Source organism: Natrix helvetica, assembly GCF_964273705.1.
Source record: "Natrix helvetica genome assembly, chromosome: Z".
In the NCBI taxonomy this organism is placed as follows: domain Eukaryota; kingdom Metazoa; phylum Chordata; class Lepidosauria; order Squamata; family Natricidae; genus Natrix; species Natrix helvetica.
Genome location: NC_138554.1, coordinates 36654348 through 36679626, shown reverse-complemented (window position 1 = coordinate 36679626; position 25279 = coordinate 36654348). Strand labels below are relative to the sequence as shown.

Here is a 25279-nt window from a genome sequence, read left to right as displayed (position 1 = left end):
GCTGAGTCAACCTTGAGCCAGTGAGAATCAAACTGCCAAACTGTAATCAGCTGGCAATCAGCAGAAGTAGCCTGCAGAACTGCATTCTAACCACTGCCCCACCACAACTCATCACATTAGAATTCACTATGTTGCTGGCACAGGTAACGGAAGAAAGTCGCATTAGTGTTTTAAGAGAGCTGACTTCAACAAACTTAGAAGGAGAATAGGAAGGATTCCATGGACAAAAATCCTGGAGGAGAAAAAAAGAGTTCAGTATGCTTGGGAAGCTTTGAAAAATGAGATAATGAAATCCTAAACAAAAGCAATACCACAGCAAAAGAAAAAAGACCCCAGACAAGACCAGCATGGTTGCACAAAGAGCTCTCTGACAAATTGAGGAACAAAAGGGACAGGTATAAAAAAAATGGGAAGCAAGACATATAACCAGTGGTAGGATTTAACCACTGGTTCTCTGCCCTAATGACTGGCTGGTTAGGCATGTCTAGGTGGTCATGTGACTGTGTGGTGTGGCCAACTCAACATCATTTATGTCGAGGGGCATTTCACCTCACCCAGCCTCTCCTTGCCATGCCCAGCCATGCCTAATCCCTCCCAGCCACTCCTTGTCACGCCCAGCTACTGGACATACCGCCCAGCTGGGCGAATGGCCAGGTGGCCAGGTGAGTGGCTGGGCAGTGAGGTGAGGAGTGGCTGGGAAGGGAAGGGCGAGGTGGACAGAACCTGCGCAAACTGTTTGAATCCCACCACTGCATAGAACTAGATTAGAGTACCAGCAAATAGCCCAATCTGCAAGGATGGAGGCAAGAAGGTTAAGGCTCAGAATGAATTAAGACTTGTAGCACATAGCAGTGCTAGTAACACCACCAGATGGATTTGCAGTTGGCTGACCAACCTCAGTCAGCATGTGCTCTTCAGTGGAACTACATTTACATGGAGGGAAGCATGCAGTGGGCTGTCTCAAAGTTCAGTTTTGGGTACAGTGCTCTTCAACATCATCATAAATGATTTAGTTGAGGGGTTTGAAGGGATCATCAAATTTGTGGATGAAACCAAGCTGAGGGAAATTGCTAACACTTTGGAAAGCAGAATATGAAGCTAACAGATGCTACAAGAATATTGACGATTACTGGACAGCTGAGTGGCTTTTACAGTTAATTTGTGGAAAATCAAAATGAACTAAGCAGGAGCCTTCTGAGCTCCAGGCAAAGACTTGGGTTCAAGTGATTGTCTGGAAATACCAGTGCTAGATTGGCATTAGATAATTATTATTTTTCTGTAAACATTCCCAGAGAGAGTCTGGGTTTCTCAGTAATATATACCTGCACAAAATTTTGCTTCTGAACAACAGATTCCAAAGGACGTTTTTGAATAATCTCAAAGCCCTCCCTCCCTCATTGTCACAACCCAACATGTCTTGCACGGACAGTAGCAGTTGAAATTTGCAAATGAGCCTTGCAAACGTGTGGGCAGTTGTTGTAGTTACCAACTCAGAAATCTAAGAGTGGGGCTGGGTTGTGGGTGAGCTTCCACTTATCAAATATCTTCTGGCACTTCTGCCATATAACCAACATTGAAACTTTCAAAAGCAGATTTGAAGAAGTTCTCCCCATAAATTTGCTATTTCACTGGACTTACATCTCAGCATCATTTGACACTATCTCCATGCCAAGGTCATCTCCCCCACCTCACACTTCTAAGTAGCTGCTAGACACACTTGTTTGCCAGTGGGACAGTAGCAACGGGAGTAGGGTGGGAAACAGCATCAATACAAAAGGGCCTAATCAGACAAGAGAAGTTCTGCTCTTTCTCTTTTAATGTGAGCTGTATGCATTGGTGTACATAAAAAGGGGTTGGTTTTGGTCATTTGATAGATAGAGGTAGCTTTGAGAGTTGAAGCAAAATAGCAGGTCTTGGGAATTTTATAGATGCAATGTGTGTGTACATGGGGGAAGGACTTCATCTATTGATTTCCTGCTTGATTGACAGTAATCAGATGCTTAGCAGTCTTGTTTAAAAAGAAAAGGGGACTGATGTTGTGCTCCCAGCATACTCTGAGCTATGCCCAGAGTCTGCATTCATATAATATATTAAGTGTGGTGCATTTGTTTTAAAGCCCTCTCCCTGAGAGCTGAAAGGAGTAAGTGTGACTAAATCAATCTCCTGCTCTGTGGGTGTGTCCAGCATTTGCCTTCTGACACTTGCTTGCTTTCTACCTCTCTCCACTTAACACAATGTTAAGTGCAGGATTAACCTTTATCAGATTTTTATGGCATAATGTGCTATGTGAACCCAGCCTATTTTTTTCATTAGTATACCCTTCAAGATCTTGTCAGCAGCATCCAGGGATCTCACTATTTCCATTATTGTGACAGAAACAGCATTGTGCCACAGGCGGCATCTTTTGGAATAAGTTTGTAGTGCCATGAAACAGGTGGGAAAAGAATGGGGCTTGTGTGTCTGATAGAAACACAAATCTGCTTTTATCATTGCCCCCCCCCCCCTGGAAGTTGGTGAGTATTGTGCAAACTCAGAAAATTGGTATTTCAGGAATCATATGGAACATATTGGGATCACCAGATTTACCTTATTTTAAAATGAATTATGATTTGGAATGTGCATATCTGAGGCTTAAGTTTAGTAGTGGTGGATTTATTCACAGAAACTGGGGACAGAATTCTTTGTTGTCAGGGTTAGACAAGATAAACTTTAGTTTAATCCAGTGAGAAGGCAAATATATTCTTTGGTACTTATTCTCCCAAATAATTTAGTTACGGTAAGATGAATTGCAGTAAAGCTTTGCAAATGAATTTAAGCATTGCAGATGATGGCCATCTTTCCAGCAACTGTAAATTCTAACCCCCTTTCCTTAAAAAATACAGCTGTGGTTATTAGCATACCAGAGTCCAAAGCAGATGGCAGGTTCTTCAATTTTGCAGTGAATTCAAGCAAGCACAAAGCATGCCCCCCACTTAATGCATATATACTTTGCAGGATGACAGAGGGGAGAAGGAGGACTTCATCTTCCATGGACACTTACATTTTTAACCATTTGAGGTGGGCAGAACACTTGCAGGCAAATTCTGGCTGGTTGCCACTGAGATTGAGGTGCCAAAGGCTTATTTTTGAGAGTGTGACTGTAATTTGTGGGTTTCTGTAATTAACATTTTTCACAGCACACATATATATGAAATCAGGTACAATTTAACCTGATTTGTCCAAATGGCCTAGAAAATAGGAAGTCAGCAGGCAAGGGGGAGGAAAGGCATCTGTATTACTTTGAACAGTTTCAACCTGAAAAGTATCTGCCAAACCACTACAACACTTATAAATGCTAAGGGCCATATCTTGTCTTCTCTTTCCATTTGCTTTTATGCTCACGGATGCCTAAGCTAATACTTCTGCAAAGGTTGATCTACTAAGGTCTCACACTGGTTTTTGCACTTACTGCTTGGCTTAAATCTAGTTTAAGCTCTCAAAAAAACCTTTGTAATGTAAGAAATGAACTATGTGTTGGTGTATATTCTTTGAAGACAGACTGACAGTGTGCAAAGTAATGTTCTTATTCTTAATAGAGAATCCAACTTAATTTGCTCTAATGATTAACAATGCCAGTTTTGTTAATAATAGCGGACACCTGTTCCAGACAGAGGTAGGTAATGGTGTTCATGGGAACCAATGAATGTTTTGCTACCATTTTATGTTTTCACTAGGCATCACTGCCATCACTTTATTTAAAGAATCTTCAATAAAGGAAAAAGTAATACATAGCTGCAGCCTCTAGTATTGCATTCAACTTATTTGCAGCAGTGCCGTTTAGCTTCATAACAGGATTGTTTTTGATGGGCATTGACTTCATTTGGTGAGCAAAGTAATCTCCCTTGGCAACAATTCTGATATGCCCACTATATACTCTCACAATTACAAATGTAAGTTTAGTCTACAATTTTGTATTGGGAAAGTTTATGGCCTTTTAGTATGGATATGTGGATAATGTTAGATCCAACCTGAATGACTGAATTGAAATTCCAAATTGGTTCAGGTTGCACATATTAATAATTTAATCTAATTGATTCAAATTGGCAAGCTGATTGGCTCAAAAAGCTTTCTATAGATCCACAAAAGGCTACAGGATTGTTAGATTAATGCAAAAACAACCAAGTCAATACAGATAGACAATACTACCTGAAAAGGTGATTCAATTAGGATTGTCTTCATACAATGTCAAAACTATATATATAGTTTTGCATAATCCTACTTTCTCAGGTTATCACTGTATTTCTTACAACAAACTTTGAAAGGTCAATCGTCATTATTAGCCTGCATACTGTAAGTGGGAGTCTGAGACTCAGAAATAGCCTAATAAAGCCATTTGGGAAGATCATGACAGAAGCAAAATTCAAATCCGGAGAGTTTGTAGTTCAGATTCTTAACCAACACATTAAAAAAAGAACAATCCAGGATCTCTGTTATATGATGCTCACCCACATAATAGAATGAAGGGATAACCAGAGCTTCTCTTGAAAATTCAACTCTCTCCTCATCCCTCTGCCTGTTCTAATTAGCATGATCCTGGATATAGCATGCAGAATGTAAAGCCAAAAAGTTGAGACTGGAGAAAAAATGAAGAGGAAAAGGACCACCATAATATTCCGTATTTTCAGAAATCAACCCAAAGTCCTAAGGAAGGAGCTTTGTCCTTCTCATTTTGCTGCTTCTTATTTGGTTGCTCTCTTGCCTGATCCTTTGAAACAACAGCAGGTACAAGCATGAGGTTACTAGCCAATTCTCTGTTCCAATTCATACAACATAACCCAGTCATCATTAATTCAATGATGGCTCCAAGGTCTGCTATTTTGGGGAGTACAAAGTCTTCCATGTCTTCTATGTGTTTTTATGCAATGGGAGTATTGGCAAGTCTTCATTAGGTCAATGGTTCCATTGTTCTCATTTGCCATGGTCTCTGGAATGGGCGTGGCTTATTCTTTGTAGTCAGTCATCATTGGAAGACATGTTCTGTGCTGCTAGACCTTGGCAGAAAGTTCTGTAGAGAATGCTTTGAACTCTTCCTGCTCTGCACTGCTGTCTCATATCTCATTTCCTTGGAGGACTGACTGGGCAACTGTTGCATAGTTGACTCTGTTGCTTGTTTGCACATCATTATTGGCTGATGGAGGGTCCAGAAAAATCCCATGGCTGTTTTGAGTTACAAATAGCTCTTTCTTGCTCAAAGGCATTTTGAATAGTGTCTACACAAATTCTATTTTGCCTTTGACCCAATATTCTCTAAAGCCAGGTTATTTTCCACAAAGAGTAGAATAGTTGTAACACTGAGGAAGAGTAGGAGCCAGCAGCAAAGAAAAGAAATACCAAGAGTCTCATAAACCTGTAGGTAGGGAAGGCATTTTTTTTGTCCATGGCTTCCTGAGAAACTTTAAAAGAATAAAATAGAATTGAAATATTACAGTTAGTTGCAAAAGTTGCAATGTTGCTTTGGATAAAGCAAATGCCAGAAGAGAGTTATCTTTAACCTGCCATGTTTCTACCTGTTAATCATCCATTTCCATGTGAAATCAATGCTTTGCCACTGTGTGACATCCTGGGACGGGATCTAATGAAATGTTGTGCAATTAATTTTACATTTAGGATCCATCTTGCTTTCTCTAAGGTCTCCACAAGATCTCTTTGGCCAAGGAGAACTCTTAACTTGGGGATAGGATGATGCCCTTCTCTTTTCATCACTGCATAGGACTTGTTCTACTGCTGGTGGGTGGAATTGATGTCTCACAAATATCACTGTATTTAGGACAATGCATTTTCATATTGCTCTCCAGGAACTAATTTTCAATAATTCTCAGAGCAAGGCCTTGGGACACTTGGTTGATCTAGAAAGCTACATAGTTGTTTCCCAAGTGCAGTAAAAGTTACACTGAAATATACACCATAGCCCTGCTAACACCAGTCCTCTTTTCATCAGAAAAGCATATAGACAAAAATTCTGTGATCTCTAAAACTTGTGATCCTTGTCTTTCCAGAGCTACGGTGCTGGCACGTGATATAAAGGGCATGTTAAAAATAGTGATTTGTGGATTTTCTTAGCTTTGTTTCCCTTACATCCTACCAAATGCTCCTAATCACCTACAGAGATATTTTAATGTGAGGTGGGGCAAGAGCTAGAAAGATCAGTTTTCACCGATCTCTAGACCATTGGATTTAGCCATCTCAGAAATCTTGTTTTGATTTTATCGGAATATTTTGTGTGGATGCATTTAAAGATAATTTGATTAGTAATAGCAATAGCACTTAGACTTATATACTGCTTTACAGTGCTTTCCAGCCCTCTCTAAATGGTTTACAGAGTCAGCATATTGTCCCCAACAATTTGGGTCCTCATTTTACCCACCTTGGAAGCAGTGACGTGCGGTGAGGTTTATGGCTGGTGAGGCTGGTGACGTCATCAGGAAGGTGGGGAATGGGAGCACGTGTGCTGGAGGCTGAGGCTGCCTCAGCCTCCAGCACACGTAATCTCATTCCCCGCTTTTCTGAGCGTGCTCCGCTGGCTCGCGCTCCGCAGTCCTTGAAAGCGACTGGGGAACGACAAGAACCTTCCTGCCTCTGCTGGACTTCGCGCGCTCCTCACGACTGCAATATACATCCAGAAGCGGCTTTTATGGATAATGGGGTTTGGGCTTCCAGCCCAACATCCCCTGCCACTTCTGGATGTCTATTGCAGTCGCGAGGAGCGCACAAAGTACAGCGGAGGCAGGAAGGTTATTGGCGCTTCCGAGAACCCTCCTGCCTTCCTCTTCACTCCCCAAAAGCTCTTCTCCTTACCGGAACTTAGCGGGAGCCATGTAAAAGGGATGGGACGAAATATATATTATTATTATATACTATTATTTCATGAAGAGAGGTGAGGCTCTGCCTCCCCTGCCTCCCCTGACCGCACGTCCCTGCTTGGAAGGATGGAAGGATGGAAGGATGGAAGGATGGAAGGATGGAAGGATGGAAGGATGGAAGGCTGAGTCAACCTTGAACCAGGTGAGATTTGAATTGCCAAATTACTGGCAGCTGGCAGTACTACAAGTACCCTGCACTCTAACCACTGCACCACCCTGGCTCAATACCAGCTGATAGTCAGCTTCCTTTTGGGCACAGGGCTTATTGCTATTCTAGAACAGTGCTAACCCATCTTTAAAGGAGCCCAAACATGGTATGCTCTGAAATAACAAATAAATTCATCTCCCACTTCACCAGAGGCCGAATGGTCAAATTGTCTAATTGTCAAAGCCAGAGATCAGCTCAGAGACTCCATTGTCAAAGCATAATTGCCCAAGAAAAATGTGTCTTGGGAATAGAAGGAGGAGATGCACCTAAATCAGCTTGAATTAGTCAATAAATGCCAGGCTGGCCTTACCCTAACTATGATGCATCTGAATAGTTGGTGAATCTTGTCAAATTGTCTCCAGGGCAAAATCTCATGGTTAGTTATCTGCTTGTTTTTTATAATAGGCTTCCATGACTGAGGAAGGACTAGAACCTGGGTTTTAACCACAATATCACACCATGATTACAATCTGGCATGCCTCCCTGACCATCTTGATGCTACTGAGGTTAAGGATTAGATTATTAGATACTTTAGGCTACTGCAAACCTGCCCGTATAGTCTGCTTCAGGGCATTGTTCTCTAGGGACATTTAGGCTTGGTATGTTGGAAAGAGATACACCTGGTTTTTACAAAGGCATTTGCCCAAGTGATTAGGGCTTTCTGTAGCACTTGACAGGTCTTATCCAGGCTAGTTATAAAAGACAGAGATCTGATTAGTTCCAAGTGTATGTCATATTTGTGTATCGTGCAGGTTTTCTGCTGTTTCTATTGGCAATAGGGTTTTTGTCACCCCCTCTCCAATTTTTAATTGTATTTTTTTAAAACTATTTTTATTATTTTGGAGCACAAGAATACTACCCTCATCACCCTGACAGACCAACACTCCCAGGGCCAGTCTCACACAGCTGCAGTTCCCATGGCTCCTTATACAGTACCCCATGATTACTCATGTTGCTGCTTCTAATGCGGGACAGGTGTCATTTTGCCTAATCTGTGGGGTTTTTAGAAATGCTACATGTCATGGTGATGACTCTTATTATGCAGGAGCCAATCACAATTGTGCAACTCTGAAAATCAGCACTGGTATACATTTTTATTCAAATTGTGCCCATGGAGATCAACAGAACTCCTCGCAGTTCACAACAAATACAGTAACCATATCATAAAATATCTATGGTAGAAGTACAAAATAAATTACAGTATAAACTAATTTAATGGGTGCTGGCTACCTATATGGATGTTTCCAGACCTAAAATCAGAACTGGCTTCTTGGTTAACTTACTGCCAGAACCACCACCTCTTTGAAACATAGCTTGAATTGGATTTTGTTTATTATCAATCATTCCTCCCACTTTAACCTGCACTCTCTTCTGTGCCCTTAAGCCGTCAGCTATGCTATTTTTGAATTTGGGTTTAGCACTCTTTTAGAAGTGCACTCTACTTATTATACTCTGTAGAAACAGTTTGAATGACAAATGTAGAGGTGCAGAAATGTTGCTTTGAGCAAGAGTGTGGGTAAGAGCCCCCTTTGTCTTCGCCCTGCATTGTGCCTTAGTTCTTGCCCTCAATTAGGCAACCTATACTCCTCCTCCACTCTAAGCATCGGCCTCTACCTACTTCAACCTACCCTATCCCACATTAGAGTCACAAGTGATTGTTTTCCTAATGGATGGAAGAGAAAACACTGGATTACCTATTTTCTAAACTTGGCTTGCAATATTAAATAAGGGCAACAGCATGTGTAGGTCTTTTTAGGGTAGGGAAAGAGCCAACAACAGCAGTGCAATTGATGTTCTTCCCTTTCAGCTTGCAGAGAAGAGATATATAAATATTATTTTTATCTCATGTTCCCATGCACGGAATATTACATGACTTACATGAATCCCTGGAAGGTGTGGAGGCATTTATTTGTTTTTATGGAGTGTATATCTTGCATGATATTTTCAGTTATGCTACCAATATATTCTTCAGAGTATCTTCGGCCCCAGATCCCTTGATTCTCAGGGATCAAAGGAATGAATTTCAGTCTCCATGGCCATTTGAAGCATAATATCTGACTTCAAGCAAGAACATCATTGAGGTTGGGTTCAAACAACATGCTTAAACTAAGTCAATAAAAATGGTGCAACTGAATTTGCAAAACATGCTAAGCTTCATTAGCATTAATCTTTGTTTAATTTTACATGACTTAGCACATTGGAAGAACCCAGCCTATTTGCTTCACTTATGATTCAACTCCTTCCATGAACATCTTGGTAGCAAAGTTAAGTATACTGTGCAAATTTGGACAATGTAAGAATAGAGTGGGGGAGGCAGTGAGACACATCTCAGTAGGATATTTTAGACAACTGCTGTTCTGGATTATTTTAAGGCCAGAGCTCTGTTGATGACATTTTAGATCCAACCAGAGGTGTTGGGATCAGTTCTTCTTCAAGTTTAAAATATAAAGCCAAACTAGCTCTTTGCACACCAGTTAATCACATTTTGCTAAATCTGATTTGCTGGGTGCTCTAAAGTACAGTGAGACAAGAAGCGACACTCAACCTCCTCAAATCTTCAAGAAGGGGATTGTAGTCCAGTCTCCTGTTGCCATTTGCTTACATCCAGAGGTCTACTGTATGCCAATCTTAATGGATTAGTTTAGAAAATAATTTTAGGAATGAATGCAAATATTTAAAACCCAGTTCAGCATGCTGGATAAATTGTGTGGTGTGCCGTTTTGTGCTGAAAGAAAATCTAGGTCTAGGAATGCCCTTTTCCAGGATACTCCATACCAGGGTATTCACTAGCGAAGCAGGTGTCAGTATAGTGGCTGGACTGTAGTTCATGTAAAAAAAGGATGGGGCTTTAAACACCCAGTCGCAAATGACAACTTCACATTTTTGATCCTTATGCCCTTCCTCCGTATCTTTCCTTCATATGCCCCCTTCTATTTATTTATGGTATGATTAGAGCACATGAATAAAAGCAATAAAATTATATAGAAAGAGCACATAATACTATGGTACACAATTAACAGAAATATGCAGTAAATTTTGTAAGGTTTGACAAATTCAAAAAATTATATATTAGTTACAGATTGCATTTTGAAATCTGTTGGTTCATAAGAATAGAAAACTGTTCTATATACGAATATCTAGGCCATTTATCTAATTAAGCACAGTGCTTTCTCCTAGTTGGAGAAAGTCTGCTTTTCCTCCTGTATAAGCTCTCAAATGGCCGCTAGTCACTTATGTGATCCAATGTCTAACGAGGAGCACCAGTATCACATTCAGGGGAAGGTACTTGGCCCCAGATGTGGATCCCATTCAGTTTTCCAGCTGTTTTTTTATGGAATTTGAACATTCAATAGTCCAGTTTACTTTCCACTGGGACTTTTGTTGTTGTTGCGAAGTTGTGTCTGACCCATCGCAACCCCATGGACAACATTCCTCCAGGCTTTCCTGTTCTCTACCACCCTCTGAAGTCCATTTAAGCTCATGCCTACTGCTTTGGTGACTCCATTCAGCCACCTCAATCTCTGTTGTACCTTTCTTCTTTTGACCTCAGTATTTCCCTGCATTAGGCTAGTGCTATGTAGCTGCAGTGCCAATCTCTCTCTCTCTCTCTCTCTCTCTCTCTCTCTCTCTCTCTCTCTCTCTCTCTCTCTCTCTCTCTCTCTCTCTCTCTCTCTCTCTCTCTCTCTCTCTCTCTCTCTCTCTCTCTCTCTCTCTCTCTCTCTCTCTCTCTCTCTCTCTCTCTCTCTCTCCCCTCCTTCCGTCCCCCCTCTCTATTTTCTGCATTTAATTCATCCAGTTGACAAGTATGGCATATTATAGTGCACCCACAGTTCTGGATTCCTGACATGTTTTTATACATTCTGAGAAGTGCAACTTGTCATTGTAAGGCTGGTGGGGCAATATGACTCAATATAGGAAGCCAGCAGGTCAGCGTGGTCTCAATGTTCTCTTCTGTAGCCACTTAACATTTTATATTTCCCTGCTAAGCTTCTTGAGGGTGGGAAGTATATTCTGTTTGAGTGGTATTATTTAGCTACGTAAAAACCAACATTTTTTTTAAAAAAAATGTCAGTGTACATAATTTATCTTGATTTCCCTTTCCCCTCGCCAAGGTCCAAGAAGCAAGGGCAAAACTCAAACTCCATGCAATGGCAATGTCACACATTGCGGGGTTGACGCAACACCCTACCTTGTGATGTTGCATGAGGGCTTCATCCCTTTTTGCCATTTGTGCCTGGCCTTCATACTTGGGGACACTTATCATTTATTGATAGTCAAATGGAATGAAGATAAAATGCTGATCTGACAGTGGCACATAAATCAGCAAATGCACGTGCCTGTATGTAATTCTTCCTTTGCCTGCCTCTCTCACTCCACAATCTCTCCCATTTACTTCCTCCCGGCTTCTTCAAAATGCCACCACCCATTAACCCAGATAAATGTTTGCAATCAGCTCAGTTTACTATTGTCAGAAGTGGGCTAAAGTCAGAGTCAGTGATTGCTGCTCTTGATTTCCAGGGATTTAAACAATAGTACCAAGGCTATGCTGCCTAAAGCTCTTGTCGGCAACTTACTACCCATATTCCACCTCTGCCCTTAATTTAATTTCAAATGTCTCCTGAAAGCAACTGGTTCTGATTTCTGGTAGTTGTGATCTGTTCCTCCCCTAAAAGCCTGTTACTTGGAAGAAGGAAGAGGCTGTCAGAAAGAAAAAGAATTTAAAAAGGAAAGGGATAAGTTAGAGAAAAGAAGAAAGGAACACATGAAATGATCAGAGAGGGGGAAAAGCAAAAGTATCACTCAATGTTTTGCTTCAGCTGCCCCAACCGTTAGTGTGCAACCTAATGAGAATAATCAAGAAAAAAAAATTGTTTACCCCTAACCTAAAAGATATTGCTGAAATTTAATACACATAGTCTTTGACTTCCAACAGTTCACTTAGTGACTGTTCAATGTTACAATGGCAGCGAGAAAATGACTTATGGCCATTTTTCATAGTTATGACCTTTGCAGCATCCTCATGGTCACATGATCAAATATTTGGATGCTTGCCAATTAGTTCATATTAATGATGGTTGCTGTGTCCCAGGATCATGTATCTTGTGACAATCAAAGTCAATGGGGAAGCCAGATTCACTTAACAACTGGGTTACTAACTTAACAACTGCAGCGAGTCGTTTAAATAACTTAACTTCACTTAAATGTGGCAAAAATGTCATAAAAAGGGGCAAAACTCACTTAACAAATGTCTCACTTAACAACAGAAATTTTGGTTTCAATTGTGGTCGAAAGTCAAGGATGACGTCTATACCAGGGAATGAATTTTTTTTCACAAAGAAGTCATGTGAGTACCATTCCATTCTGATATTTAGATCCAATGAATTCTTTCATTCTGGGAATGTCTGTTGGCAATACATCAGGTTAGTAAATCTTGGGGTTCTAGTAATCCATAAATTATATCTTGCACGATCGTAGCCTGTCCTGCTTGGCTATAGTGCACAAAATGTTGTTCCCTTAAATACTGCTCCCCCATATCTGTAGAGCAAGAAAAATAAGGATGAGACCATAGCTAGCTCTAATGTTGTCAAAACCAACACAATGTTCTCCTGGTCCCTATGACTTGCTATAAAAACTCTGGGACTGCCCATTTAATGCAGTTGCTACTGAAGACGCCTTCCCTTTGATGCTGCCTAATGAAATTGCTGTACAGATGGTATTCAGTTGGAGAAAACGATGCAGCTGGCATGATTTGGGATTTGGATTATGGCATTATAAATCATGCTTGAACAACCAGCTTGCTATCATGGAGCTTCTCCAGAACTTTGTCCAAGCCAAAAGAGTGGGAAGGCAAATTGAGCAAATTATCTTTGAGCTCCCTTTTTTGGGGGGGGGGGCAATTTGATAACAATGATAGCCTTGAATGCTTGATGACTCTGGAGGGAGGATCTTAATACTAGTTAAAGGGTGATTTCTTTCTTCCTTAGGTCAGCATGACACTAATGGACATCAATATGCCTGGCAGGCTCTTTTCTCCATTTGGATACTTTTATTTTTATTTTTTTAAAAAAGAAATAACCTGAAATCTAACATGTTGCAAAACAAAGCTCCAACCTCTAGCTTCATGACTGGAAAATAAACATAACTGGGGAATGCATTTTAACCCCTTGCTTTGGAGTGATCTTAGCAGTCCTTCAAAAGACAAAGTGAGATGGCAATGAGTATCTTGTGGGGCTAAGTGGTTAGTGGAGAGCTTTGAGGTACTGCAGGCCTCGCTATGTCCATCATGACATTCACTTTATGAGCAGTCAAGTCTGTGCCAGACAGCTGGAGAGAACACTCAAAACATGCTCTCCATTCAGAAAAAAATTACCTCTCTTAACCTACTTAAAGGTTAAGCACTTGTTGTTGCATTTTGACAATATTTGTGAATTATATTACCAGATTATTTTGCAGATTCTTTGATTCCAAGCATGGTCAAGGAGCCATTAAGCCAAGGGCTTTTTCTCCCCTTGACATATAGCGGTGTCCAAATGGTGCTGTCATTATTGAATTTATATGCCACCCATCTTACTGTTGAAAGCGAGTCTATGCTGCTACTAATATAGCAGTGCAAGACAAGTGGCTATAAGACATATTTGCTCAGTTTCATGAGTGGGCATGATATTTAAGCATATGTTAAGCTGCAGTTGATTTGGTTTGTTTTTGTTTAATCTCCCAAAATAGAAAGATAAGGGAAATTGGTCTGTCTCTAAGATCATGAATTTGCAGACATATAAAACTGTATGTTTCTTCTCATCACTCTCTTAGATATAAGACAAAAGGAGGTTCAATCACACTTCAAGCTTATTTATGCAACAAAGGACTAAAAATATATTTACAGTAAAAGTCTGGATTTCTGCAGGTATTTATAGGGGGTCCCTCAAGTCTTCAAAAGCCAGAGGGCTTTTTGTAACCCACTCAGGGCAAAGATGCTACCACTTTGTCTTTTAATATCACCCAAAATTTAAAACTCGGATAATACTAATTCTAGCAAATCACAAACAGCAGGTACCACCCACAATTGGAAAGACAGTTTGTAATGAAAATATCAAAAGCTTTTTTAAAAAAATATTTTTCATCTGCTGCATTCTTTCAACCTCTTAGATGTTGTTCTCTAAACTGTATTGTGGCTTTTTATTATTTTTCTGTTTATAGAACCCAGTCTGATCCTTATCGGTATTGTCTATCCTTGAAGTCCCATTTTATTTTGGCTAGTGCTTCAGCATCCTGTCTCCCTCTATCTCTTTCTTCTCCCTTTTCTTTTTCTTCATTCTTTTTTATACAGATGCACACGTGCCCACCCACCCACCCACCCACATAGACCTTCCCACCCTCCCTCCTCTGTTGGCTTGGAGCAGATCATCTATTATTGTGGGATTTGTCAATTGTCATTGACATGGAAGCCACATTTGACCTGAGAGATGGTTCAGATAGGTAGACCTGGGCAGGCTCTAGAGGGCAGGATCACGTGGGACTGAGCAGATGTATCAATAGTTAAGGGAATCCTATGGTAATTGCAAAATTCCAGCAGTAAGGTAGCCTAAACAAATGGCTTCTCATATGGCAACTGTTTGTAGAGCAGACGGGGAGTGGGAGAAAAAGAGATTGAAGACTTCTCTATAAAATTAAAAGGAAACCTCTAATAGCACCAAACAATATTAGTTGTGACAGAAAAAGATTCAAGGTTAGCTTTCTCCACAGCATACTAATCTTTTATGGACCTTTCCTGTTGCTGAGCTGGAAGTGGTATTCACCCATTTTCAAGTCAACCGAAAACATTCCAGCATGGATTTTGAGGCATGCATGGCCAAACTTTCTATTATCTATTGTGTATCTTTTCTTTTTATGTACACTGAGAACATACGCACCAAGACAAATTCCTTGTGTGTCCAATCACACTTGGCCAATAAAGAATTCTATTCTATTCTATTCTATTCTATTCTATTCTATTCTATTCTATTCTATTCTATTCTATTCTATTCTATTCTATTCTATTCTATTCTATTCTATTCTATTCTATTCTATTCCTTCTGTCTCAAGTCACTGCTGGCTTTTGAAAAGTGAGATTGTCTTTGAAAAACATCAGAATCGGAAATGGGGATTGGGAGAAAAATCTAACAAGAAGTCTGTTTCACACATTGGTTGGGAATGATATGAAGGGGGACCCAGAAAAAAAAAAGATGCAACCTTGTTTTTTCTTGGTGCTGTGGCAAGCACCCAAGCAATGGTATCTTTTTTGGATTAGTCCTTAATGCAGCCCTTCCCTTACAATTTCAAATGGTATAATTGAGAAACAAGATGAGGGACTATTTTATCTGCAACACAATAGTCCTTCACTTATGACCACAATTGGGACCAGAATTTCCATTGCTAAGCAAATGTTTATGGCCTTTTTCACCATTGTTGTTAAATGAATCACTGCAGTTGTTAAGTGAATCACATGGCCATTAAGTGAATCCAGCTTTTCCCATTGACTTTATTTGTTGGAAGCCAAATGGGAAGGCTGCAAATGACAATCACGTCATCCTGGGATACTACAATTGTCAAAAATACCTACTGATTGCCAAGCACCTGAATTTTAATTACATGAGTATGAGAATGCTGTGACTTTCATAAGTACAAGGACTGCAAACAAGTCACTATTTTCACTGCCATTGTAACTTTGAAGGGTTACTAAATGAATGGTTGTAAGCCGAGGAAACCTGAATTGATTTTTGTTAGTTTTTGAAATATTTTGGGATCAACAATTCCGGGATGAATGTATTAAAATTATTTGAAACTTACAATAAGTATAATTTAACATATTAAAATTAAAGTTAATAATTTCAATCCAATCTGGGGAAAAATGAAAATGAAAAAATGAATAGACACGAAGAGCTGGACAAAATAATATTTGAATGCTTTAGGCTGAATAGCAGCTGGAAAAATGAAGGTATTTTTTGCTTCATTTCTTATTTCACTATTGGATGTTCAAATGCTTCTATGCAAGGGCTTCCTAACCTGAATTGATTGACCACAGCATACAACTGAAGTGTCAATATCCTTGCACAGAGCTTCTCCCCACCTTACCAACCATATTGCAATGTTTAATGTCCTAGGAACGATAAAAACGATACCACTATTTAAAATGCTATTTTAATTAAATATAACTTTCCATTAAATTAACCAATGTTTTCTTGGCCACATTGTTTATTTCTCAGGATTTGTCTATTTTTGATTGCATAGCTGTTAGGATACTACATCTAAAGCAGGGGTGTCAAACTCATGGCCTGCGGGCCAGATGTGTCACGCGCTGGCCACCCCGATGGTTTAGTGAAGTGAAAGAAAGTTGCAATACGTCATATGAAGACAACGTGACATTGTGAATTTGACACCCCTGATCTAAAGGTTAGGATATGTTCCCACTATACTTTATTGTCCATGGAAGATTCATCTGGAAAACAGTCTTTAAAAAAACTATGTGTGAATTTTTTTTTACTGGAATTATCCTATTTTTAAATTTCTCCCCTCCATTTTCCACCACCCCATTTTTGAAGGGCCCATAATAACACCACAACAGGGCAGGAACAGCACAGAAAATCTTTAGAAATGGAATATTGGAAGGGAGTGTCTCGTTACTACCAACATGCGGCTTAATTGTCTTCTTGATGGTAGGATTTCTCGTGAAAAGCAATCCTGGAGAAAACGTGTCTTATGCTCATATTGATGTTTTCAATATCAAGCTAAGAGGTTTCCCTTCTAAACATTTTTGGAGTTTCATTAATGTGTTTTATTTTGAGGTGGTTTAGTTGTTGTTTCTGGTTAAGATTACCGTATGTTTTTTGTAGTTTTAAATAGCATATGCTGAAGAACTCTGATAAAATTATATATTGAATAAATAAAAAGGTGTAAAAAATATATCTCCTAATCAAAATCTACCACCAGGCTTGAAATTTTAGGCCTGGATAACCTTGAACTATGCCGTCTACATTCTAACCTGAGTTTAGTGCACAATATAATCTGCTATAATGTCCTACCTGTTATTGACTACTTTTACTTCAACTGCAATAACACAAGGGCTATTAATAGATACAACCTAAATGTAATCCATTCTAATCTTGATTGCAGAAAAATGATTTCCGCAATAGAGTAGCACCTGATCCTGTTGTTAGTTTCTCTAACCCCCATATCTTTTACCTTAAACTGTCTACCGTGGACCTTATGCATTTAAGAGGTCCCTAAGGGAGCATGCATAAATGCACCAGCATGCCTACTGTCTCTGTCCTACTGTCCCCATTTATATGTACTCGTTTTATGTGTTTATGGCTATGTTTTGCTTATTTATATCCATTTATTTGTGCCATTTTATTCATGTCTTTTCATACTTGTTTCATTGTACTTGTTGGCAAATAAAATAAATAAATAAATGGAACCAATGCATTATGTGCATGACCGTGGAACCCCTGTAAGTAATACTGGTTTGGTCTTCTGTGGGAATGATTACATTCCTCTGTTAATGAATCTATCGAAGTTGCCAGACATCCTGTAGGGGCTGATTCAAGTGGGAAATGATATCCTTCCCTCAAATGCATGAATTGTTATTGAATTGTTATTCAGCAGTATTTCTCAACTTTGGCAACTTTAAGATGTATGGACTTTTATGCATGATGGTTTGGTAATTCTGGGCATTGAAGCCTACACATTTGCCAAGACTGAGAAATACTGTGGGGAAGTTATAGGGAAGGATAGCAATAGTCGTGGGATAGGCCAGTGGATGGATGAGTCTATCCATCAATTAAGCACAGAATACTTATCTATAAGTTTAACCATGTGCTTAGATCTACTCTATTCATGCAACATACTGTAGTTAACCAATTAATCCATTTTGTGGGGTTCACAAACTGCATTGAATCATTAACTAACCAAATAGGCTAGATTTGCACAGCAGGCTAAACCAGTCTGCTAAAGATTAAAACAGATTAGCAAAGATTAAAACTAACCAAGTGCAACATCTTGTGTGAATCCATCTACTGAGTTTATAAGTGAGTAGATTAATTGTGTTGCATGAATACAGCCACTGAATGCCTGTTGTCCACAGGTAGGGTGGTACCCAGAAGCACATGCCCTTTTCTCTTTGTGTGCCTCTTGACTGCTTTCTAACCAGCTCTTTCCTCATTATTGATCATATCAACCAGCTGATTCCCCCTTCCACCTATTTAGCTCTCAACAGAACTGATTGGCTGGATAATTAATTTGCTGCTTAATTAACTCACTTTAAAATGAGAGTCTCTACCCACCCCCCCAGTCATCTGTGGCTGCATGTAGGTCTGCCCACAATAGCCTGGGAAGGATATTTCAGCCCTTTTGCTGCAACATTTAATATTTAGAGCTTTAAGTTTGCTGGTTCTATGTAAATGTCCCTTTGTTCTCTATCTGCTTCCACTGTCCAACTAAGTTACTGTTTCACAAGCTATATTTGGGTAGGGAGCATTTGAACAAGCGTATTTCTATGTTCATTGCTCTGACATCCTAGGAAGCAGCTGCAAAATGGCAAAGTGTGGAAGATAGTGGTGCTGAATTCCACGCTCTAAACAATTTGTGCAGATATTGGTATTCCCATTGCCCTCTGCTTCTTTCCTGTTTATATGCCTTGCCACAGTTGTACATTGGTCCACTGCCAGTTCAGAAGATGGTTCAGGTTAAGGATGTGCCAATCTATCATTGTTGGTTTCTCTTGATGTTTCATTGGTATGAACCTGTCAAGTTGAGTTTATCATACCTCAGATTTTTCAAAAATATTTGGACTAAACTGAGTATGTATTTTAATTCATTTCCCACCTCCAACATAAGCATTTTTGCATCCAATTTCATCTAATGAACTTACATTTCCTGCAGTACCGCATATTTGTTTACATTGTCATTATAAACATATGCATTTTGTACTATTTCCCCCTAATATACATTTTTTAATTGGCACACTGCATTGTAAAAATTTTCATTTCAGATCATAACCTTTTGGTCTATATGCTGGTTTGAAATACAAAATTAGATCACTTTGCATTCAAATGTAAATTAAACCAATTTCTTCTCCAATTCTTCTTCAGGTCATATTTTTGGAGGGTGATATGCAGTCTGTCTTTTGTCTCCTTTTTTCTCTGTCTTCCTAATCAGTAGTCTTTTTCTTTAACCCATTTACTCATTCACATCCCTGCTAGAAAATGTCCTTCCTTATCAGGATTTTGAAAATACAGTATGGTTCCAGAAGAGACTTATGCCTTTGAAAGTTTTTTTGTCAGCATAATTAACCAATTGTGCCCAGTGGTATTTATTTATGCAACCCATTGATATGAGTAGAGTTTGGCCAAGTGCAAATGAATGGATCTCAGCCCAGAGCAGCATACAATGTAAAAATCATCCCTGAAGAAAAACACATGAATGAATATGAGGGAATATGCAATAGTTTTGCTTGCATAGAGAGCAAAAACGGTTTACTTTTAAATACTAGAAGGACCACAGAGACCAGAATGATGATGACATAAAGTTGGTAGGGCTATCTTGTATATCAGATGAGGATTTTCTATTTTTTCCCCTGGAAAACTATGCTGCTGAATTTCAGCAGTTGCAGCTGGAGATGGTTCAGGAACTATATATAAAAAAGGACCTATTGTTTATGTATAGCCTCTCTCATCCCCTCCAGCTAAGCCAGGGACTACTGGGTTACTGAGCTGCTTTGAAACTCTTAAATCAAATCTGGAGCAGCCTTTCATACATTCTGTTAGATAAATTGCCCAATGCCTTTGCTGGCAAGTCTTCTAGGAAATCAGGGGCATTTCTCACCTTATGGTTGATACTCAAGGATGGCTACTTGAGGGCTTAATACATTGAATCATTTTGGGGTGGCACACAGATTTAAAATAGTCCGTTTCTTAGCAAAATACTGAGACATGGCAATTTACAATATAATTTAAACACATAAGACTTGTCTTGGTGAGTCAGTCTAAGGTGGGTAGAAGGCATACAGAAAATATTACATTAATATGTGATTCCATAAAGGTTTCTGATTCAGAAAGATGTGTCTCTTGGATTACAGTATAACTTACCTTTCTCTCAAGACCTCCAGGTGATGAATATAATAGCTCCTCCTCTATCCCACCCCTACCAGTAGTAGCCCCATGAGATGAAGTAGATTGGATAGTAAGGGAGAGACTGGCCCCAAGTCATCTGGGCAGTTGCCATGACTGAGGTTGAATAAGAAGATTGGCTATCCCAGATCTTACATCAACAGTTTAATAATTACATTACAGGGGTCTCACTTAATCTTGAAGTCTGAAAATTGAATTATTAGTATGGCTAATTTGGGGGGGGGGGCATTATTACTTTTGCTGCTTTATTGTTGCAATATTCATCTTTAAAAGTGTATATTTCATTTGCTTTTATGCCTCATTATTTATGAATGACTTTTTGGTAGAATTCCTGATCCCAAATAACTCAATGTTTTGCACTTTTATATGGAAACTGCTCCAGCTTATGGAACATAAAAATTAACAGGCTCTGCTCCAAGTCATCATTTGAATATTTAGAACCAACCCTGTCTGAAACATTGCTTAGCATTTGGTGATCTCTTGATGCATTTACAATGTCCTAGACAGTCGGTTCTAGAATTGATCTAGATTATCATGCATTTTTCTGCAGCCTAAGGATCAGATGGTTCCAGTGACGTGAGGTGAGGTTTATGGCTGGTGAGGCTGGTGATGTCATCAGGAAGGCGGGGAATTCTTAGTAAGGCGCCGGGCATTACTCAATTTCCAGGGTCCTTTCGCGAACGAACTGGCAGGGAAACGGTAGCTGATGGTCCAAAAAGTCCGTTCTTTCGCGAGTAACTTCCCGTAAACCTGCCATTGCTCAGTGTGAGGAAGGGAGCTGCTTGCACATGTGCATTCACCCTGGAACCATGAGCTCCAGCATCAGAACCCGACAGAAGGCGGGGAATGGGACCACGTGTGCAGGAGGTAGGCTGAGGCTAGAGGAGCCTCCTGAACCTCCCTCTGTCTTGCACACGTGGTCCCATTCCTCACCTTCCTGAGTCAACATGAAGGGGACCGCGGCTCACACAGTCACATTCCCCGAGGCTCCTCAGTGCCTTTTCCCTTTTCCCTTTTTTTCATGATGAGAGTGGTGAGGCTCTGCCTCCCCTGACCGCACGTCCCTGAATGGTTCTATAGCAACACTTGTATTGTATTGTAAGAGACTATTCCCGTGATGGCGAACCTATGGCATGTGTGCCAGAAGTAGCATGCAGAGCCATCTCTCTGGGCATGCCAGCCATCGCCCATTACTCTTCCAGGTTCCAGCATGCAGGTGTGCACTGGCCAGCTAGGCTTCGCGTGCACAGGAGTATGGGAAACCAGAAGAGCAAACCCTGGCATGAATGCACATGCCAGGAAGCTGGTCTTCACACATGCATGGGCACCAAAAACCAGAAGACCAGATGACCAATGTGCATGCTCACACCGGAAATGGGAAGCTCAGCTTCCTGGTGTGAGTATGCACACTGGGAAACTGCTCTTCCAGTTTCAGGCACTCCTATGTGTACGTGCGTGCCACCAGAGAGCTACTCTTTTGGTTTCCTGTGCGCTTGTGTACGCTCCCCTGTGCGCTTGTGTACACTCACGTTTCGGCACGCAATGCCAAAAAGGTTCGCCAACACTGGACTGAATAATGGTGGTCCTGTTCTGGACTAACAGAAATTTGAATGAAGCAACACTGTATGGAACACAAATTCTCCCCTAATTATCTTTCTTTCAGGAGAGAAGTATCTGACTAGTTTCAAGCAATGTTTGCGAAGGCCACATTGAGACTAGTAAAATATAATGGAAACATTCATGATGACATCAGTGCTAATTTCTGCCATGAATAAATAGGGGATGGCCAGATTTATGAGGAAAGCAGTTCTGGAGCTTGTTTCTTTGAAAAGTTTCCCTTGTTTCTTCAAGGCATTTTTTATAATTTTTGTCCTTTTCTATTAGCACAAACATTCTGGTGAATGAAGATAGGTGAATAAGATTTCCCCTACCAGATGTGTTGGATTCAGTTTCCCTAATTCCCAGCTAGCCTGTTGAAATTAGGGAATGTTAGCCTCACTGAGAGGGCCAAAGTTTGTGGTGGGTTGGAGACTGGGTTGACTTAAGTCAACATAGACTGCTTTACTCCAGTGTTTTCTAACTCAGGGCCTGCAGTTGCTATTGAACAATAAATTTAATTAATCACTGCTAATTGTTGGTAGTGCTGATTGGAGATGATGCAACATAGAGTTCAACAACATCTCTTCTTAAGTGACATGACTGAAATTGAGAACCATTTCTTGAGAAGTTTTCAGGCAGGGTACAAAAGGGACTATCAACTTTCTTCCCTTTCCTCTTCATTAATTCTTTACTGGATTTCTTTCCCGTCTTTCCTTTAACTTTGGTGGGATTCATTTTTTTTTTACTACCAATTCTGTAGGCATGGCTTTGTGGGCGTGGCAGGAAAGGATACTGCAAAATCCTCATTTCCTCCCCACCCCACTAACCTGCTTTCCAGCTCCATTCTCCTATTCAGGGCAACAAAAGGAGATCAGCTGGGAAGCAGCGGGGGCGGAGCCAGCCTATTTGCCGGTTCTCCGAACTACTCAAAATTTCCGCTACCAGTTCTCCAGAATCTGTCAGAACTGGCTGAATACCACCTCTGGGTGGCATGTATGATTCTGTCTCTGCCTACATTCCCCGCGCCCCCCCCCAAACAATCTTGTGAGGTAGATTAGACTGAGAAAAAATGCCTGGCCCAAACACCCAGTGAGGCTACATAGATAAGGGTGAACTAGAACAAGAGTTTTCCTAGTCCAACACCTTAAGTACTATGCTTCACTAGCTCATCTGGTATTCAGATATCCTTTTTGTCTCCAAAAATGTTCCTGTTTAAGTACTGAAATTAATAATAATCACTAAAATGTACCCTCTGGGTCTCTTGCCTTGGTGCATTTTCCTCAGTGAAGATTTAAACACTCGTGCATGAAGTGGCTTTCATGCACCTGTGCTTGCAAACTGACTACAAAACAGAAGAAGAGGAATAGCATCACAAAATCTACTGCCTTATATCGAAACCAGCTCCCATTTTCCTTTAGATGTTTCTCATATGGAGATAATTGCGTACACTGATTGTTCCACAAAAATGTTTTAGGTACAGGAGAGAGTTGTGGGAGGAACTTTGCTGCTATAAACTGGGTACCTAAGAAGCATCATACTCATCATTGCACCACTCACTGTTTTTATCCCATTTTCAAGTTTCTTTTTTAAACCAAATTCTGTCTTTTGAGTTACACTTATTTTCTTACCTCAAAAGAAAGAAACTATCAAATCAGCATGCCTGCAGGGCAAAAAAAATAACTGGATCTGATCATAATCTGAAAACACCAAGGCGGAAAGCAAAAAATTGAGTCTTATATTCCAAATGTGTATTGTAAATTACATGCTTTGCATGCAGACAATCCCAGGTTCCCAGCATCAGTGAACAGAACTAGGCAGCTCACAGATCAATGCCAATCTGAACAGTAAAATAGGTACTAATTTAGGCTTCCCTGTAAGTAATGGGAATTGTAGTCCCAAGACTTTTTGAATGTACCAGATGGGGGAAAGGTTGAACCTTTATGAAACATATATGCCAGTCTGGAGTAGCATAAGGCATATTCCTAAATTTATAGATTTGATCTTAAGAAAGGTTAATTTAAAAGAGGGGTTTCCTTCTCCAGGCCTGCATCAAATAAATCCCTCTGGACACTTGGAGACATCATCTGGAAAAAGATGAAAGATGCTAATTAGCCTAAATCCTAATAGTACAGATTTGCATAAATATGTGCCAACTAATATTCAGAGATGTACATTTAGAAAAAAAATGACTAATTTTAGATTAGATTTAGCATGAGATATCTCACCAAGGCAGGAAGATTAGCCAGGTAACTGAGTCCTTGCTTGGTGAATTCTCCAAATGCTGTTTGTGTCTCTCCAGCTCTCCTTCTCGGGTTTATGTTTCGGTGAAAACAAAAGTTCTCAGTCCTTAACATAGAACACTGCTTCTGCATATGCCAACAAATGGCCATCCTGCCAGTGAGATGAGGTGAGGTTATGCAGACCTGTTGGGGATAGTACTAGCACTAGCAATAGTACTTAGACTTATATACCGCTCCACAGTGCTTTACGGCTCTCTCTAAGTGGTTTTACAGAGTCAGCCTATTGCCCCAACAATCTGGGTCCTCATTTTACCCACCTTGGAAGGATGGAAGGCTGAGTCAACCTTGAGCTGGTGAGATTTGAACTGCTGAACTGCAGCTAGCAGTCAGCTGAAGTAGCCTGCAGTACTGCACTCTAACCACAGCACCACCTCGGCTCTATTCCTAGGATAAGCATCTCTAGCTTGATAGCAACAACATCTACCACAGAGAAAGGCATGGATAAGGAAACTATGGTTCTCCAAAGATTGTATAACTACAACTCCCAACATCATTATGAAGCATACTCAATGATGAGGAGCTCCCCATTCTACATCCTTTGTCTTTTTCTCTTACCTAATGAAGCATTCTAGAAAAATGGGAAATGTGCATGGAATGCTGTGTAGCATTCCAGTCAGTCCTAACAAAGATATTGCCTTCCTGTGGCTTTTGTATATTTATTTCTCATAGACCAATGTGATTATTTTCATGGGGATTTTTCCCATGTCTTCCTTTTATAATAATCTTTTAAATTTATTTATTTATTTTAGGATTCCAGTCATTCCCCACACCTACTCTCCAAATACTTCTGATTATGAGAAAGTAAGATACAGTATACTAAGAAATTTTAATACATATATTTTATACATGTAACACCAGGCATGGGTTTTAGACAGCCCCAGTTCTGGATATCTAGGTAAAGTTTTAGTTGTGTAACCTGGTCAGTTTCTGTCTGCTGCTTACAGATAGTTGTGGGAAAAATAAAATGAATGTGTATGTAAGTAGATGGCTGTTTGGAGAAGAAACTAGATTGATTATGGGACTTTCCAAGACTTTCTACTCTTGCAATTGCCATTGTAGATGGCTGGATATTTTTTGATAAAGTGAGGAACAATCCTCTTTGGAAGATAATAT

General features: G+C 40.0%; 1 protein-coding gene across 3 annotated transcripts in view; it reads left to right on the top strand.

Annotated features, from left to right (window-relative positions):
- LRRC4B (leucine rich repeat containing 4B) overlaps nt 1-25279 on the top strand; it is a 154989-nt gene that overhangs the window by 28520 nt on the left and 101190 nt on the right. The window contains exon 1 of one of the 3 annotated variants that reach the window (XM_081970823.1): nt 12377-12451. The exons of the other annotated variants lie outside the window; for them this stretch is intronic. The gene's annotated coding sequence lies outside the window, so the exon portion shown is untranslated. Of the gene's footprint in view, nt 1-12376; nt 12452-25279 lie in introns of those variants that run through there. 3 annotated transcript variants of the gene reach the window in all.